Here is a 13,584-nt window from a genome sequence, read left to right as displayed (position 1 = left end):
CTACTAATTTCACTTCCTTCTTAGATACTGCCTGTTGCAAATAGATGTGAAATATGTTGCAAGGGGATTATCTAATAACCTAGTTTTATCATCCAAAATACAAACTATGAACAAACAGCCTTTCCTCAATATCTTCAAAACCACACTTTTCCTAGAAGAGTTACAAGAAAAAGATATCCATCAAACTTTAATAAAAAAATTTAAGTTTCTATTCACAGACAATACATCAATAAAATCTAAAATGGATAAAGCTTGGATCCACATCTTTTTAAGAGACACAATTAGTACGCTGTTTACTAAAACCTTGTTACTGTTATTGGTTAGGGATCTCCAGAGAAACAGAATCAATAGGCTATACATAGATATACACAGAGAGGATTTATTACAGGAATTGGCTCACATAGTTATAAAAGCCAAGTCCTGTGATCTGCCATCTGCAAGCTTGAAAACTAGGGTAGCAACTGGTATAATTTAGTTTGATTCTGATGGCCTGAGAAGAAGAAGACTGATTGTATCATCTCAGTCAGAGTCTGAATCCCCAAAAGCCAAGAGCACTGATATCCAAAAGCAGGAGCAGATGATGTCTCAATTCAAGTAGAGAAAGTGATTTCACCCTTTTTGTTTTATTTAGGCACTCAAGGGATTGGATGGCACTCACCCACAATGGCAAGGGCAATCTTATTTACTCAGTCTGCTGATGCAAGTGCTAATCTCTTCCAGAGACACCTCACAGACATGCCCATAAATAATGTGTTACCAGCTATCTGGGCATCTTTTACTTCAGTCAAGTTGACATATAAAATTAACCATCACACACTCTGAAAGCTAAAACTGAGGATTTTTAGGAACCCTCCCTGAAATAGATGGGCCTCGGAGAAGGAGGTAGCTTCTATCCAGAACATAAGATCAGACAAGTCCATGACATAGACAAATTCCAAAACCACCAAACAAGATCCAAATGACTGGAACCAAGAGCTATTATGCTTATTTTTTTCTTGTTTTACGCTCTCCTACCTGCTTTATTTCAAATTTGATGGCTTATTGTACTAGATTGCCCACAGACACATGTTTCTTAACTCAGAAAACCAATAGCCTTAATATTAGACACTCAGACACAATACTTAGACAATTCAGTAACTGTCTGCAATTCCTTTGTGACTTAAACTATGAAAAACATAGCCAATTCAGCTGATGAGTTTTTGCTTTACTTTGGGTGCCATTTAGCTTTCATCAGTACAGTAATTAGTTGATATCTTAAATAATTGCAATCAACTATTTAGTAAATTTTTAGATGACAAACACCCCAACAGATCAGGCAGTCAAAAGGTTAAAATTCCCTATTATCTCACAACTAGTGAATTATCTATTGCTACATAGCAAATTAAATTTTTTGGCTTTAAAAATGCATATTTATTATCTTACATTTATGGAGGTCAGTAATTCAGTGGTGCCTTAGCTTGGTAGTCCCAGTTCAGAATCTCTTCTAAGATTACTATTAAGATGTCAGGTAGGACTATAATCATCTGAAGGCTTGACTAGAGTTAGAGATTTACTATTAAGAAAGCTGATTCATATGGTTGCTGGGTGGAAGACTTAGTTCTGTGTCAAATGTTGTCAGAATGCCTCAGTTATGTACCACATGGTTCTTTACAGAGGTTTATAAACATGGCAGCAGCCTTCTCCTAAATCAAGTTACTGAAGTGAGAGAGAAGGCAGACAGCTACAGTGCCTTTTGTTAACGTGTATGTGAAGCACACAATGTCATTTCCACCTTCTTCTATTCATTGGAAATGAATCTTTTTGCTCAGGCCTCAAAAGGAGAGGGATTCACCTCTATATCTTGAATAGAGAAATGTCAAGGAATTTGTGGACATAATTTTAAACCCACCATATTTAAGGTGGGAAATTTATGTCTCTATGGGAAGTAACTCCTATCTTGTATAGGAGTTAACCTTTGCAGCAAACTTTTAATTTTTTTAAAAAAAGAAAAATATATAAAGAGACAATGGAACAGAAAGCTCACTTTTACATGTTGCAATGAAGATATCTTACTTCACCCCAACTACATTATGGCTTTAGATCTAGATTGCGAGCTTTCCATTATAAACCATACTGCTTGGTATCGGGTCAGATCACTTTTTTTTTTCAGAGGCACATAATTATGTAATACTGTTTGAAAATGCCGTAGAGATATTTTCGCTGATTATATATTATTGCATGGTACTCAAAAGGTAAACTTGGATTCGTGGCACAAATGTTTCATAGTGTCTACTTAGAAACTTTTAAATTTAATAATCTGATGCCTGTTTTAAGAATTTTTTTTTCCTAGTATTACCTAGGGTTCTTTTTTGAATGCTCAACTCCCCTCCAGAAAAATACAGCTTTAAGTTAACTAATTCAAAATAAATAAAAATGGACTTTTAAAAGCTAGATGTTATATTTTAAGGGAAATTGTGAGCTGCTTTCCTCTGACCTCAAGGATCTTCATTTCATGCTTTTCAATGGGCCTGGAAAATTAAGAAGTTTTCGTATACTATGATTCAGAATTTGACAAAGGAATCAGGCAATGCCACAGAGTCCATAAAATTCTTCAAAAGCGAAGGTCATAAAATGGAGTTCCCACTGTAGTTCAATGGGTTAATGATCTGATTTCAGTGGCTTGGGTCACTGCAGAGGTACAGCTTTGAACCCCAGTCCCAACTGTGAGTTAAAGGATCTGGCATGACTACAGCTGCAGCTCGGAATCAATTCCTAGCCCGGGAACTTCCAGGTGCCTCAGGTGCAGCCATATAAGAAAAAAAAGGAGGTCATCAGGTTAGACAGAAACTGAATCACAACAGATGAACTACAGACATAATATTGGCTTCTCAAGGTGGAACATGTCTTATATTCATATTCCTATCGAATCTTTTGTCCAAAGAACAGTCTTCTATTCATATTCCTATAGACTTCTCTGAGATCTTTGATATTATTGAAAAATAAGCCTGGGAGCAGATTGCCTGATAGAGAAGTCTTGCTTTGGACAGAAATGGCTAGGCCCTCGGCCACCATCTTAGTTGCTTGGGGCCACAATGAGAAAAACATTCCCTGGGCTACCTTGATTCTGGTCAGTTATTGTCTAGGGGCTGCCTTGTGAATAATATGGCCTGAGATGTCAGCTAGACATACTACTTATTCTTGACCAGCAAGGCCTTTCTTGAGGAGTGGTTATGTCTTTCATACTATTGTACAAATGTAGAAAATCCAATAACTGTTCTTCTGACTATGACTAAACTTATATTCCATGCAGATTAAATATTTAAACATAAAAATAAATTTTCAAACTTTTAGAAGAAAAAAAATCAGAATATATCTTTATGCTATTTAATAGGGAAGGATTTCTTAAACAATGAAATAGAAACTTTGGTGCAAACTGCACACAAACTTGAAAAAGGTAGTACCTGTTTGTCTAAAGACACCATATATGAAGTGAAAAGAGACAAAATTGTATATCATACATAATAAAGTTTTAGGCATCACACTATATTTTAAAATTTTTATTTTCTTTTTTGGCTACCCCATGACATATGGAGTTCCCAGGCCAGGGATCAAATTTGGGGATTGAACCTGCATCCCACTTCTCCCAAGACGCTCCCAATCCCATGGCACTACAACAGGAACTCTGCAGACTATATTTTTTCAAATTACAAATCAATATGAAAAACATAAACAGTGCCATTATAAAACTGATAAAATACATGAGCTTAGAAGATGAAATTTATGAATATGTGCTCAAAACCAGGCAGTAACAAAATATGTAACTATATAGTTAGAAAACTCAAAATTTCTTCAGGATAACAGAAACACATCTAATATTTTCCTTGTGAAAGTATAAATTTTTACAACCATTTTGGGGGACAAGTTACAAAATTAAAGATATACATGATTTACAATTTAGCAATTTCACTCTTATTAATATATCCCATAACTATGATTATCAATCCAGGCTATACATTAAACTTATCTGAGGTTATTACTAGAAAACAACTAATTAATAATAAATGATCAGGGCCCCAAACCAAACCACTCAAGTTATTATATCTAGGCATGGAAATCTGCTTTTTGTATACCTCGATATCTCCCCAGATCATTGTGATGTACGTAAAAGTTTAAGAACCAATGGTGCAGAAATAGTTTAAGAGCAGTACTATACGTAATAAGTGCCTCTTATGCAAGATCCATGAATAAATTTCTGGAAGTAAAAACGGTGTTAGTTTGGTGTCATGAATTGAATCCTGCTTGGTTAATGCATGTGTTTTAGCACCTGAAAAATAGAAAATATAATATTTAAAATAAATAAACAAAAGAAAAAATAGAAGGAATGGGTTACATTAATATTATGAGGATATTTTAATTTCTTGTGCTATAATAAAGAACACATTTAATGCCATTATCACAAATCCACCATCTAATTAAGAATTAAACCAACTTAAGTTTACAACTCCAAAACTCTAAGCATCACATTTGCTCAAAGGCAGAGGAAAAACCATAGAATTGGGAAAATGTTTGGGGTTATAAGAATGTAAACAATATTACTGGTTTGGCTTTAGATGCAGCATATCAAAAACTGTGATTTTTTTTTTTTATGTGCTGTTCTTGGTTAGGGCAAAACTGTAAGAAAGAAAAATCAGAGGAAGACACGCAAAGCTAGTGAACAGGCAATCCATATACACAACAGAGAAGAATAAGAATACACTTAATAAAGGGTATGATGTTAAAAATTGGGCCATCCCTTCATTAAAGTTACAGAAAACTTCTAGAGATATATAAACACAGAGTATGAGGGAGATGTGCAAATCACAGAACAGTGACATGGGACAGCAGAACAAGTACCAACAGAAATAGCTTCTGTGTAAAAGGAGGCAATCAAAAAGGTTTTAGTTTTGTTGTCACTGTGGTCAAGTTTGCTCAATCTTCAGAACAATTCCAAATCTAGCAAAGGAAAAGTATTCATGAGGGATCACTAAGTACTGTATATATGTATGTATGTGTGTATATATATATATATATATATATATCCGTTTTATTGGGGACCCTGCAACAGTAGCTTCACTAACATAAATAGTAACAGCTAAGATTCAGAAGTAACAAAAAATTCTTCACCTGGTAATTATGAGATGCATTAGGAAAATATGCCTGGGTATCAGGGATTAGGGAAGAATTTCTAAAAAATAGATGGAGAGAGAAGAAATGATAACAAGAAAGACACATCAGATGAAGAAGACTTGGGGATCCTTTTAGGGCTAAAATTATATATGAAGAAGAATTCCCGTCATGGCTCAGTAGTTAATGAACCCAACTAACATCTATGAGGACGCGGGTTCAATCCCCTGGCCTTGCTCAGTGGGTTAAGGATCCAGTGTTGTCATGAACTGAGGTGTAGGTTGCAGACATGGCTCGGATCCCATGTTCCTGTGGCTGTGGTGTAGGACAGCGGCTACAACTCCAATTGGACCCCAAGCCTGGGAACATCTGTATGCTGAGGGTGCAGCCCTAAAAAGACAAAAAAAAAAAAAAAAAAAAAAAAAAAAAAAAGGAGAAAAAACAGGAGGGACATTAAAAAATGCAAATCATATAGTGTATGAATATATATATTCTATTACATATATACATGTACTGTTTTATATGTATGATATGTATATATATTTAAATATATTTTCCATTATAAGAGAAAATATAGACTGAGCTTATAAGCACATTTAGAATTCAGCCCTGCAACTGGGATGCCAGAGCACATGGTAAATAATTAATACACAGTAAATATACTGAAGAGATATATTTATATAGATACAGATATGTTTATAGATATATCTATATATATTTGGTAGATATAGTAGGCCTCCAGAGAAGTCCAAAGCTTGGTGATCCCACCTTTTTAAAAATTGAGGTATAATTGTTAAAATCAAATATAAAATTGTAACTTGTTTGGAAAACTCCCTGAGCAGACAAAACCAATTAAGCCACAAGTGAAACTTAATTTAGATTATTTGGCGAAACAAATGAACCTTAAGTTGGACTGCTTCTTGTAAATACTTCTGAAAATAATGAGCAAAACATAAACTCTTCCCAAAAACTGATATGAGGTAACTTTTAACCAATCCTCTATCACTAGGGAAAGTGCAGACGTCACAAGCAATCCTCTTAAATTATAAACAGCCTCTGCATGCTCACTGTATAAGCGGTTTTATAAACAATACACCTCTGAACATCATTCCAGTCAGTTTGAGAGCTCCCAGTTTGTAAATTATTTTTGCACAATAAATTTTTACTATTACTGTCTTAGTAATCCAATGGTTTTGCTTCTGCTATTTATTAATTTTTTACTTTATTGACATATATCATTTTCTAAGTTTAAATTGAACGATGTGTCTATTTGATATATTTATATATTGCACATGATTACCATTAGAATTTTAGCTAACGCTAATTACATAATTATTATTTCTGTTTTCTTGAGAACAGTTAAGATACAGTCTCTTAGCAGTTTATATACAAGCATACCGGAGATATATTCTAGGTTTGGTTCCAAACCATTGTACTAAAGCAAATATCTCAATAAAGTGAGTCACACAAATGTTTTGATTTTTCAATGCATGTGAAAGTTATGTTGGGGATGATATCAACAACATGGTAGAGTGAAAAGCTACCTTTGTCTCTCCCCTTTAATCTACAACCAGCAAAACACCCACAACTCAACTAAAGAGCTTCTGTCCAATAGAACAGGAGGCCAGAACATTCCACACATCTGCACATCTCAATGTGAGTGGACTAGAACACACAGAGGAGGCAGAACCAGGGATCAGTATAGATGGTGCCTGCAGTCCTGGCCCTCTGACAGTGGCAGTTAAACCTGCAGCTTCAGAGAACCCAGTAGCAGCAGGAAAGCCAGTACACACAAATCATCTTCCCAACCACAGGCACACTTGTGACCACAGGTAATTAGGCAGCAGTGGCAGTGGGGACTGGGATCCCCTGCACCAGCCTTTGAAGTACCCACAACCCCAGCTCCAGTTCCTCCACCTGCAGTGGTAGAGCATGTGAACCTCACAACACCAGATATAGCAGAGGCATCCGCACAATCCCTTGGTTCCACACATGCTACCACACTCCTCCCCTTGAAGTGGTGGATTCTATCTATGACTTGGGGATTCCAGACACAAATGAAGAGCCCACAGCCGCAGTGTGGAAACATCAGGTCTGGTATAAGCAAGGTTGCAATGACCCCAGAGGCACAAAAAGTGACAGGGAAGGCACATAGCTTCACTTCTTATAGAGACATGGAGGCTGGAATGTGCCAACTCCCAAATACTAGGAGAGGCAGCTCAAGAAAAAGAAACCAAAAACGTTTGCTATAGTGCCACCTACTAGAGAACAAAAGAAAGGACTCTGACTTATCACACATCATTAACTTCCTTCAAAATTGCCAGGAATAATTGATCAAGCATCATGAAAAACCACAGTAACACTATACCATTTTTTTAATGACAGTTCTCTAGAACCCAAACTTAGAGTCATGGAATATTGTGGTCTAACAGATAAAGAATTCAAAATATCTGTCATTAAAAGCTCAATGAGATACAGAAAACTCAGAAAGGGCAGTTTCTCAGGAATGAAATTAATGAATAGAAGGAATACTTTACTAAAGGGACCAAAACTCTGTGAAAGAACTCAACTGAAATTCTGAAGCTGAAGAACTCAGCAAACCAGATGAAGAATGCACTAGAACACATTGGAAATAGAGCAGACCTTATGGAAGAAAGAATTAGCAAGCTCAATTGAGAAATGAACTAAGTGGAAGAGGAAAGAGACCTAAGATATTTTTAAAGCAAGGAAATTCTAGTGAGATATCTGACTCTTTCAAGAGGGGCATCGGTAGAGTAAGGGGAATCTCAGGAAGAGAAGAGAGAGAGAAGGGAGCAGAGTGATTAAAGAAATAATAGCTAAGAAATTTCCAGACCTGGGAAGAAATTGTGTATAGAAGTCCATGAGGCTAAGAGAATATCTGATTACCTCAACAAAAAAAAACTTTCTCCAAGACACATAATATTAAAATTTCCAAAAATCAATGACAAAGAATTTTAAAGTGCCCAGGGAGGAGTTCCTGCTGTGGCTCAGCTGATTAAGGATCTGGTATTGTCCCTGTGGTGGCAGCTCAGGTTACAGCTGAGGTGGCTCAGCTGGATCTCTGGACCAGCAAGGGTGTCAAAGTTGTGGCAAAAAAAAAAAAAAAAAGTCCTCTAGGAAAAAAAGATAATAAACTACAATGGAACCCCCATTAAGATATCAGCAGATTTCTTAACAGATACCCTATGAGCCAGGAGAGAGTGGAATGGCATTCTCAAAACATAGAAAGATAAAAACTGCCACAAAGAATACTTTATCCAGCAAAGTCGTCATTTGGATATGAAGGAGAAATAAAGACCTCAGGCAAATAAAACCTGTAGGGAGTTCATCACCACTGGAATTGCCTTGAGAGATATTCTTCCACTAGAGACACAACAGCCAAAATACACAAAACTTTAAGGTAATGGATAGAAACAAATTTTAACTCCTTATCAGAAATTGGTTTTAAAACATTTTTATTAAAGCATAATGATTAAAGAGAAAAAAGAAGGAAACAACTATACCTATTTCAGGTTGGTAATGAGCTTATACATAAAACAGGAATAATTTGAGACAGCAAAAATAGAAAAGGGGGAAAGGAAAAAGATGGGACACATAAAGGTAAGTTAAGATGCCATCAGCATAAAAGGGGTATTTTATCTTTGGGACTTTTAATACAAATCTCAGAGTAACATCAAAACATAGACATAGAGCAAAACATGAAAATAAACAGATGAAATTGATAAAAATATCATAGATAATCATTGAACTAAAATGGTAGACCAAAAACACAAGTTAAAGCAAACAATGTATATAGAGCAACAAGAAAGCAAAAGATAAAATTGGCAGTACTAAGACTTCATCTTTCAATAATCACCCTAAATATAAATGGATTGAATTCACCAATTCAAAGATACAGAGTGGCTGAATGGATTAAAAAACAAGACTCAATTTAATGCTAATTTCAAGAGAGACAGCTTAGCTCTAAATATGTAAGCTAAAATGAAAAATGCAAGATGATGCTCCAATTTCCAAAAGGAAGGTGTGGCAATTTCTTAAAATAAGACAACAATGCCTTTGCCACATTGATTGACTCTTCCTTTCAAGAAAGATTTCTCTGTAGCATGCAGTGCTGTTTGATTAGCATTTTACCCATAGGAGAACTTCTTTACAAAATGAGTCAATCCTCTCAAACCCTGCCACTGCTTTATCAACTAAGATGATGACATATTCTAAATCCTTTATTGTCATTTCAACAATCTTCACAGCATGATTACCAGTAGATTTTATTTCAAGAAAAGACTTTCTTTGCTTATCCATAAAAACAACTCTGCATCCATTAAAGTTTTAATCAAGAAATTGCACTTCTAATTCTAGTTCTCTTGCTATTTCCACCACATCTGCAGTTACTTACTCACATCTTAACTCCCTCGAAGTCATATCTATGAGGATTCGGGTCAACTTCTTCCAAACCATTGTCAATGTTGATATTCTGACCTCTTTCGGTGAATCACAAAGGTTCCTAATGGCATCTAGAGTGATGAATCATTTTCAGAAAGTTTTCATTACTTTGTCCGCATCCAACAGCAGAATCACCATCTATGACCTTACAAAAATGTTTTTCTTAAGTGATAAATAATAAGGCTTGAAAGTTCAAAATGACTCTTGGATCTACAGAATGGCTTAAGAATAGATGTTATGTTAGCAAGCATTAAAACAACATTCAACTCACTTTACAACTCCATCAGACATATTGGGTGACCAGGGGCATTGTCAGTGAGCAGTAATATTTGAAAAGTACATATATATATATATATTTTTTTTTCTGAACAGTAGTTCTCAACAATGGGTTTTAAATATTCAGGAAACCATGTTGTAAACAAATGTGCTGTCCTCTAGGCTTTGTTGTTTTCTATATAAAGCAAAGGCAGAATAGATGCAGCATAATTCTTAAGGGTTCTAGGCTTTTGGGAAGGATAAATGAGCGTTAGCTTCAATCAGCATTGGTGTCACCAGCTAATTTGCCCATAACAAGAGTGTCAGTCTGTCCTTTGAAGCCAGATATTCTAGCCACAAAAAGTCCTAGATGGCAATTTTTTCCCAGTGTTAAGCTATGTCATATACATTGAAAATATGTTGTCTGGTGTTATTTAGTGTCATTAATCACTTTAGCTATATCTTCAGGATAACTTGCTACATCAGCACTTGCTGCTCTACCTTGCAACTTTTATGTTATAGAAACAGCTTCTTTCCTTAAACCTCATTAACCAACCCCCTGCTAACTTCTAACTTTTCTTCTGCAGCTTCTTTGCCTCTCTCAGCCTTCTCAGAATTGAAGAAAGTTAGGGTCTTTTGCTAAGCAACCCACTAAGAGTAAGGGTTTTGGCTTAAGGGAATGTGACTAATTTAATCTTCTATCCAGACCACTAAAACTTTCTCTGTAACAGCAATAAGGTTGTTTCACTTTCTTATCATTTGTGTGTTGATGAAAGAAAGTTCCACTTTGAATTTTCTTCAACTTTTCCTTTGCATTCTCAACTTGACTAACTGGTACAGGAAACTTAGTTTTCAGCCTTTCTCAGCTTTCAACATGCCTTTCTCACTAAGCTTAATAATTTCTAGCTTTTGATTTAAAGTGAGGGACATGGTATTTTTCCTTTCACTCAAACACTTAGAGGCCATTATAAGGTTTTTTAATTGGCCTAATTTCAATATTGTTATGTTTCAGGCAATAAGGATTCCTGAGGAGAAGGAGAAAGACAGGGCAACTGGGGGTTCATGGAGCAGTCAGAACACAAACAACACTTTTCATTGTCTAATATGAGTGTGGTTTGTGGTGCAAAACAATTACAATAGTAACATTAAAGATCACTGATCATCGATCACTATAACAAATATAATAATAATGAAAATGTTTGAAATATTAGAACACCTGCAAAAATATGACACAGAGACACAAAGTGAGCAAATACTGCCGCAAAAATGGTGTCTATTGACTTATTCTAGGCAGGGTTACCACAAAGCTGGACTTTGTAAAAAACACAGTATCTGCAAAGCACAGTAAAAACAAAGTATTCCTGTAATAAAGTACTGTTGATTATAATTATAATGCTGTGCATTAGATCTCCAGAACTTATTTATCCACTAGTTGTAAGTTTATAATTAGAAAAATTATTATAAGGTAAGATTGTTTCATATTTGCCACTAAGGAGAAGAGTTAAATTGGGTGTGGGTTTTTGGTTGTCCAAAGTATGGCAATTTTAGTGAGATAATTACCCTCTTGACCGAATTTCTCCCTAACGAGCTTTAAATATATGCAGAGTAGACTCAGGCTGGAACATTTCATTTTCATTCTTCTCTCTCTCTCCCCCTTTCCCTCTCTCTTTCCTGCTCCATCTTTATCTCTTTTTCTTTTGTTGTAGTTCTTATAGATTTTATTCTCTTTTCTCCAATTCTCTCTATAGATGTTTACTCTCTTTTTAACAATTTAGACTAGAATATTATACATTTAATTTTGATAACACCTTTTCTTTTTAGTTAAAATATTGTTATGAAAGACAATTGAAGAAATGTTCATGTAGTTCCTATGTTTGGTTTGAGAACCTGACGTGTTTTCTGAATTTGGTGAAAATATTTATTATTTTCTGTGCTCTTTGTCTTCTGAAAAATTATATATAAAGGTACATAATCTAGAGACACCCCACTTAGAAATTGCTTAAATTTTGATTCTGGGAACAATATTGCAGACTATCTCTGATGATGAAAAAAATCTGTTCTGAAAAAACACTGAAAATCTATTCTGAAAAGCCTCCTTTGACTGGAATAGAGAAGCAAAAGAAAGTAGGAAAATATAGTTGTTTTATTTTTGAATATTAAATTCTTTGTGGGATGATAGGAGGGGTTAATTTTATCAGTTGGGGATACAGTATTTGGTAATGGAGGCTATTTGCAGTGATCAAATTTTTCCTATTCTACAAGATTTGAGAATTTTATATTACTGACATCTTATTATTTAGATTATATTGATATTAATTATATAATTTATCATATAAATTTTCTAGTGAATTTGATATAACCCCTCATCTGAACAATATACAAGATGGAAAATAGACTACAGTGATTTTTAGCCATGTTTTTATCCTTAGATAAGAGACATTCACAGATGAAACTGAGGGGTTGATTTGAGACTGAGAGGGTAGAAATTTATGAAGAGTAGCAAATAAAAATTATGGATGAATTGACTATGCTACTTATCCACACAGGTGTCCCTTTAGTCCATGCCAGGATGAACACAGTGTTGAGCACCTATTAAATGTGTCCAGAGGTTTCAGTGAATATAAAGGATTATAAGCCATTTATACTTTACTGCATATGTGAGAAAATAGGTGATGGAAGAAGCTTTTAGCATTAGATATTTTTATTTCCTATAGTCCAGGCCACATTCTCTGTAGTCCATGAAAATTTTTTCTTAACAATTCTTTCCATTCATCTTTATAAGCTTCAACTTATTTTTCAGAAAAGGAACTGTTCCTCTTTAGCTACTGTATCCATATTTACATACCTTTTTTTTTTTTTTTCACCAAGAGCCATTTTCTTACTATTGTCTAACCTCCCAGGTGGAAGATTTTATTAAAAAATCAAATCTTTCACAAGAATTACAAAAAGCAGACTCTAGGAGTTCCTGCCATGGCACAGTGGGATAAGAATCTGACTGTAGCATCTCAGGAAACTGCAGAGGTGTGGGTTTCATTGATCCCCAGCCTGGCATAGTGGGTTAAAGAATCCAGGATCGCCACAGCTGTGGTGTATGTCACAGCTGTGGCTTGGATTCAGTCTGGCCTGGGAACTTCCATATTCAGTAGGTGCAGATGTTTAAAAAAAAAAAAAAAAAAAAGCAGATCTGTAATTATTGCATTAATTTGGATTTTCTTTGCTTATTCTTCTCCATAAGTAAAACAGCTTAGTTTCTTTATTGAAAAAACAAAAAAACAAAAAACCAGCGAAGTCCCTCTGAGTGCCTAATTGTCCTTTTTTTCTTTTAACCCAGAAATGGAATGACTCAAATCTAATCTCTTTTTTTGTGTGTGTGTGAATATGGATACTTTCTTTTTTTTCTTTTTTTCTTTTCTATTTTATTATTATTTTTTAATAGTTATTTCCTCAATACAATTTTGTTTTTCCTACTGTACAGCATGGTGGCATAACTCTCCTACACTTCAGGCAATATTACAAAGCTACAGTCATCAAGACAGTGTGGTACTGGTACCAAAACAGACATATAGACCAATGGAACAGAATAGAGAACTCGGAAATAAACCCAGACCCCTATGGCCAATTAATCTCCGACAAAGGAGCCAAGAACATAAAATGGGAAAAAGACAGTCTTTTCAGCAAGCATTGCTGGGAAACCTGGACAGCTGCATGCAAATCAATGAAACTAGA

The 13,584-nt window shown here is 35.1% G+C and overlaps 1 long non-coding RNA gene across 3 annotated transcripts in view; it reads right to left on the bottom strand.

The window, feature by feature from the left end:
• Positions 1–13,584, bottom strand: part of LOC110260235 (uncharacterized) — an 81,000-nt gene that overhangs the window by 14,981 nt on the left and 52,435 nt on the right. Inside the window, exons 3-4 of one of the 3 annotated variants that reach the window (XR_002343152.2) lie at positions 9,557–9,674; positions 3,522–4,303 (exon numbers count right to left, since the gene is read on the bottom strand). This is a non-coding gene — a long non-coding RNA (uncharacterized LOC110260235). Of the gene's footprint in view, positions 1–3,521; positions 4,304–9,556; positions 9,675–13,584 lie in introns of those variants that run through there. The other 2 variants (XR_002343151.2, XR_014842988.1) reach the window with 2 other exon arrangements.

Source organism: Sus scrofa, chromosome 4 (genome assembly GCF_054392235.1).
Source record: "Sus scrofa isolate SSC_HxYL_T2T_F1_AM1 chromosome 4, Sscrofa_HxYL_maternal_Yorkshire_Landrace_v2.0, whole genome shotgun sequence".
Classification (NCBI taxonomy): domain Eukaryota; kingdom Metazoa; phylum Chordata; class Mammalia; order Artiodactyla; family Suidae; genus Sus; species Sus scrofa.
Note: the sequence above shows the minus strand (reverse complement) of the source record. Positions and strands in the feature narration are given on the sequence as shown.